This window comes from Silene latifolia, chromosome 3 (genome assembly GCF_048544455.1).
Source record: "Silene latifolia isolate original U9 population chromosome 3, ASM4854445v1, whole genome shotgun sequence".
Classification (NCBI taxonomy): Eukaryota; Viridiplantae; Streptophyta; class Magnoliopsida; order Caryophyllales; family Caryophyllaceae; genus Silene; species Silene latifolia.
Window position 1 is genome coordinate 34171173 of NC_133528.1, and position 6884 is coordinate 34178056.

A 6884-nucleotide genomic window follows, 5' to 3' on the forward strand; every position below is an offset into this window, starting at 1 on the left:
CAATGTTATAGCTCTTCTACTATAAAATTGAGATGTCGAGTTTACATAATACACGACTAAAATGTTTTCAAATTGTTTTTGAAAAATGTTTTTGTCTCTTTTAAATGTTTTAGCAAAAAGTATTTATTTAATAAAGGAAGCCCATATTAAGCGTGATTTTATTTTAATCTTATAATTAGTAATTATATTGAATGAACTTATGAGTTGAGTCATATTACTAATTAGGGTTTCTAATACTATCCACTTTTAAACCCTAAATCTAACCTATTGTCAAGTTAGGGTTTTCACAAAAAACAAGGCTTATGAGCCATGTGGTTTTCGTGTAAACCTAATGATATAAATTGATTATTGTTAAGATTTTATTCTCTAGGATTATCTTAACATATCTTTTATATTTAGCATGATATGGTTATATATGATAAGATATTTTTGTTATGGAAAATCTTAGGCAAATTTAACAAAAATAACCCAACCTTTAATATGTCTTCCAGAAATAACCCAACATTTTAACTTAAACAATAACAATCCAACCTTTATATTTTTGTCACAAAAATATCCCAAAATCTCAGCTAAACTAATTTCTAACTAATATATTGAGAAATTGTATTTTGTAAAATATTTTCATAAATCTTTATATAAAGTTTATTTTGCGATATCATACTTAAAAAAAAATCATAACCAAAAAATTTGAAAAATTATAATTTCCTTAGTTATATAAATGGAAAATTAATTAATAAAACAAATATATAATTTTTTTTTTTTTTGACATGGGATGACTGTTTCTGAGACACAGGCTGCTGAGCTAATCAGGGATGTGACTGATGCTGAAATTTATGAAGCATTGTGTTCTATCCCTCCTAACAAATACCCAGGCCTTGATGGATATACTTCCCAGTTTTACAAAGATGCATACTCAATTGTTGGTAATGATGTCATTAAGGCTGTCAAGGAGTTCTTTACTACTGGGGAGCTTCTGAAACAAGTGAATTCCACTACTTTGACTTTGATCCCAAAAAAAGAGAGACCTCTGAGTGTGGCTGACTTCAGGCCTATTGCCTGTTGTAACGTCCTCTACAAGATTATTTCCAAAGTTATTTGTAACAGATTGGCTAATGTCCTGCCTGGGATCATTAGTGCTAATCAGAGTGCCTTTATCAAAGGCAGAGAGATAGTTGATAATATCTTAATTTGTCAAGATCTAGTGCGGCTATACAACAGGAAATCTTGCTCTCCTAGGTGCATTATGAAAATAGACCTCAAAAAAGCGTATGATTCTATAGAGTGGCAGTTCATTGAGCAGATGCTCTTGGCCCTTAAGTTTCCTGCTAAGATGGTACATTGGATTATGAAGTGTGTGTCCTCCCCATGGTTTACTCTTTCACTAAATGGGTCTACCTTTGGGTATTTTCAAGGGAAACGAGGGATTAGACAAGGTGATCATATGTCACCCTTGATCTTTACCATTTGCATGAAATATTTGAGTAGGATCCTCAGGGTGGTTACTGAGCATTTGGAATTTAATTATCACTCTCTCTGCAGAACCTTGAAGCTTAGTCATTTGTGCTTTGCAGATGACCTTCTTATGTTCTGTAGGGGAGACAGGGTCTCTATTAAAGTGTTGTTGAGAGCCTTTGCAACTTTCTCTTCTGTTTCTGGGCTTGAAATAAATTATGACAAATCTGAAATTTATTTCAATGGTATTCATCAAGGAGAGATTGATTATATACTCAGTATTTCTGGGTTCAAGGAGGGGAGTTTCCCTTTTAGGTACCTAGGAATCCCTATTTCTTATAAACGTATGGCAATTGGGGATTGTACTAGACTTGTTGAGAAAGTGGTTAGTAAACTCAGGGGTTGGGGGGCAAAGAAGCTCAGCTACTCTGGGAGACTGGTGCTGATTCAGGCAGTTTTATCTCAACTTCATGTTTATTGGGCTCGAATTTTTGTGATCCCTGTTACAGTTCTTGATAGGGTCACTACTATCTGTAGGAACTATCTCTGGAGTAGTAGTGATCAGTATGGGAAAGCTCCTTCTGTGGCATGGGATTCACTTTGTACTGAGAAAAAATTTGGAGGTCTTGGTATAGTGAATTGCAGATTATGGAATCAAGCTTTAATTGGTAAATATACCTGGTGGCTAGCTTGTAAAAGTGATCACTTGTGGATCAAGTGGGTAGATCATGTGTATATGAAAGGTAGGAATTGGCAGGATTATGTTCCTTCTTTACAATCAAGTTGGACTTGGAGAAAGATTTGTGTTGTTAAGGACATCTTCAAACCTGGCTATAATCTGAATCAGTGGTGTGATGGTAAGTATACTGTGGATTCTGGTTACAGATGGTTGCAGGGTTCTCAGACTAAAGCTCAATGGGCTCCTGTGGTATGGAATAGGCTTAATGTACCCAAGCATTCTTTCATTGCTTGGCTGTTTGCTAAGGAGAGGCTACTGACTAAAGATAGGTTAAGGGCTTTTGGGTTACCTATTGATGGGTCTGTGATCTTTGTGCTTTGCATACAGAGGACCACCATCATTTGTTTTACCAGTGTGAGTTCAGCATAAGGTGTTGGGATATATTAAGGCAATGGGTGTGTGTCTCACTTCCTACTCAGGATATCCTTCAATGGTGTGTTCAATGGAGATGCAGTTCTTTGCTTAAGAAGCATCTGGTTTTTGCTGCAGTGGTGGCTGTCTTATACAATATTTGGCGGGTCAGAAATCTCTGCGGAGTTGATTTGGTTGTTCATTCCCCTACTCAGGTGATGAAGGAGGTTAAAACTTCAGTTCAAGCCCGGTTTCATAACAGGAAATGGCCGTCCAAATTTCAGTCTACCTGGATATTTTAAGGCATTCTGATATTTTTTGATAGGAAGTATATGTAGGTTTCATATATAGCATGATACTCATAATTTGTATGTAATGGTGGCACGTTTTTCATATTAATATATATATTCACATTCTACCAAAAAAAATATACTCCCTCCTATTCTACATAACCGTCCCATTGTGAAAATAACACAAGAATTAAGAAAGTGAGTTTAGACCACACAAAATGAACAATGGGACAGTTATGTGAATTGACGGAAATGGAATTGAATGTGGACCACACAACACTTACCAAAAATAGACAATGGGACAGTTACCCGGCTAGACGAAAATGAACAATAAGACGATTATCTGGAATAGGAGGGAGTATAATTTTTTGAAAAAAAAAAATAGTTTGGAAAAGATTGCAAGTTACAAACTTTTTTAATGTTAGCGAAATTTGTAGAGTTGATAGCCATGTTTGTGATTTCTCAATGAATAAAAAGTTTGGTGAAGATGAAAGTTTGGATCTTTTTAATTTTCTACTTGATTATTTGATTTTATGTAGTGTTAATAAACTATATAAAGATTTATGAAACTATTTTACAAAATATCATTTCTCAATATTAGGTAGAAATTAGTTTAGGTGAGATTTTGGGATATTTTTGTGACAAAAATACAAAGGTTAGATTATTATTGTTTAAGTTAAAAGGTGGGTTATTTCTGGAAGACATATCAAAGGTTGGGTTATTTTTGTTAAATTTGCCAAAATCTTATCATATCTTAAGATTTAAGGAAAAGATTATAGGTGAATGATTGATAAAATTATCTTTTAGTTATTCACTATCTTTTCTTAGGATTTTAAGGATAGAAATAATATAATATGATTTGTTTACATATCATATATTTCGGCCATCTTAAGGTTTAAGGAAAATATATTAAGTATATATTTGATTGGATTATCTTATAATTATCCTATATCTTTTCTAAGAGATTGCTCAAATAAAATAAGGAAAGTTGTTATGATTTTTCCTTATTGTCATTCCGCATATCTAGGCATTAAGAAAAGAATATTAGGTGAATATATGATAAGATAATCTATTAACAACTTATATCTTTTCTTAAGATTTTATGGATAAAAATAATAAGATATGATTCTATTTCCATATCTTATATTTCGGCCTCTAGGGTTTCGATGAAACCGTGTGCCTTGCTTCCTCTTGTGCTATAAATACTCTACACTTTGCAACATTAAAAAGTAAGACCTTTGAGCATAACTTTGATTTATTTTAAGAAAGCAAAAACTGTGTGTTTCAAACAAGAAAACCGTTTTGCAATTTTCGAAAAAGGTCGTGTGTTTATAAACTTGTGCATTCGTTCTTTTTTTATCGTTATAAGATAATAGTGCTTAATCGATTTCTTACTCGTTCATTAACGTGAACTTTTGGAAGAATCATTAGTGCTTTCTTATTAGCGTAAGTTAGTCACTCGAGTATTTAACGGTACTCACTTGAGTTACAACTAGGGTTAGTTGTACGAATTGGGTTAGTAAATTTGTAATCCGTAGAAAGGTACTAAATTTATTAATCGAGAATAGTGGACGTAGGTTTCGATTTGTGAAACTGAACCACTTCAAAAATCCGTGTCTCTCTTTCTCTTTCGTTTATTTGCATTGTTTTGATTCGTTAATCAATTGATTAGTTAAAGTTTAATCAATAAACTTTAAATAATTAATTGTATACACACAATCGAAAAAGTAGTTTAAAGCTCATTTAAAGATTGATCAAGCTTGAATGACGAAGTAGCCTACACTCGAAGATCTCCTAAGAAGATTAGAATAGTGTAGGTGATTATCTCGTAATGGTAACTTAAGAGTGCACTTCTTAGATTGGTAAAGTTATAGCTTCACATCTATAACATTGCTTATATAAGAGCTCAATGTTATAGCTCTTGTACTATAACATTGAGATGTCAAGTTTACATAATACATGACTAAAATGTTTTCAAATTGTTTTTGAAAAATGTTTTTGTCTCTTTTAAATGTTTTAGTAAAAAGTATTTATTTAATAAAGGAAGCCCATATTAAGCGTGGTTTTATTTTAATCTTATAATTAGTAATTATATTGAATCAACTTATGAGTTGAGTCATATTACTAATTAGGTTTCTAATACTATCCACTCTTAAACCCTAAATCTAACCTATTGTCAAGCTAGGGTTTTCACGAAAAACAAGGCTTATGAGCCGTGTGGTTTCGTGTAAACCTAATGATATAAATTTATTATTGTTAAGATTTTATTCTCTAGGATTATCTTAACATATCTTTTATATTTAGCATGATATGGTTATATATGATGAGATATTTTTGTTATGGAAAATCTTATCATATCTTAAGATTTAAGGAAAAGATTATAGGTGAATGATTGATAAAATTATCTTTTAGTTATTCACTATCTTTTCTTAGGATTTTAAGGATAGAAATAATATAATATGATTTGTTTACATATCATATATTTCGGCCATCTTAAGGTTTAAGGAAAATATATTAAGTATATATTTGATTGGATTATCTTATAATTATCCTATATCTTTTCTAAGAGATTGCTCAAATAAAATAAGGAAAGTTGTTATGATTTTTCCTTATTGTCATTCCGCATATCTAGGCATTAAGAAAAGAATATTAGGTGAATATATGATAAGATAATCTATTAACAACTTATATCTTTTCTTAAGATTTTATGGATAAAAATAATAAGATATGATTCTATTTCCATATCTTATATTTCGGCCTCTAGGGTTTCGATGAAACCGTGTGCCTTGCTTCCTCTTGTGCTATAAATACTCTACACTTTGCAACATTAAAAAGTAAGACCTTTGAGCATAACTTTGATTTATTTTAAGAAAGCAAAAACTGTGTGTTTCAAACAAGAAAACCGTTTTGCAATTTTCGAAAAAGGTCGTGTGTTTATAAACTTGTGCATTCGTTCTTTTTTTATCGTTATAAGATAATAGTGCTTAATCGATTTCTTACTCGTTCATTAACGTGAACTTTTGGAAGAATCATTAGTGCTTTCTTATTAGCGTAAGTTAGTCACTCGAGTATTTAACGGTACTCACTTGAGTTACAACTAGGGTTAGTTGTACGAATTGGGTTAGTAAATTTGTAATCCGTAGAAAGGTACTAAATTTATTAATCGAGAATAGTGGACGTAGGTTTCGATTTGTGAAACTGAACCACTTCAAAAATCCGTGTGCCTCTCTTTCTCTTTCGTTTATTTGCATTGTTTTGATTCGTTAATCAATTGATTAGTTAAAGTTTAATCAATAAACTTTAAATAATTAATTGTATACACACAATCGAAAAAGTAGTTTAAAGCTCATTTAAAGATTGATCAAGCTTGAATGACGAAGTAGCCTACACTCGAAGATCTCCTAAGAAGATTAGAATAGTGTAGGTGATTATCTCGTAATGGTAACTTAAGAGTGCACTTCTTAGATTGGTAAAGTTATAGCTTCACATCTATAACATTGCTTATATAAGAGCTCAATGTTATAGCTCTTGTACTATAACATTGAGATGTCAAGTTTACATAATACATGACTAAAATGTTTTCAAATTGTTTTTGAAAAATGTTTTTGTCTCTTTTAAATGTTTTAGTAAAAAGTATTTATTTAATAAAGGAAGCCCATATTAAGCGTGGTTTTATTTTAATCTTATAATTAGTAATTATATTGAATCAACTTATGAGTTGAGTCATATTACTAATTAGGTTTCTAATACTATCCACTCTTAAACCCTAAATCTAACCTATTGTCAAGCTAGGGTTTTCACGAAAAACAAGGCTTATGAGCCGTGTGGTTTCGTGTAAACCTAATGATATAAATTTATTATTGTTAAGATTTTATTCTCTAGGATTATCTTAACATATCTTTTATATTTAGCATGATATGGTTATATATGATGAGATATTTTTGTTATGGAAAATCTTATCATATCTTAAGATTTAAGGAAAAGATTATAGGTGAATGATTGATAAAATTATCTTTTAGTTATTCACTATCTTTTCTTAGGATTTTAAGGAT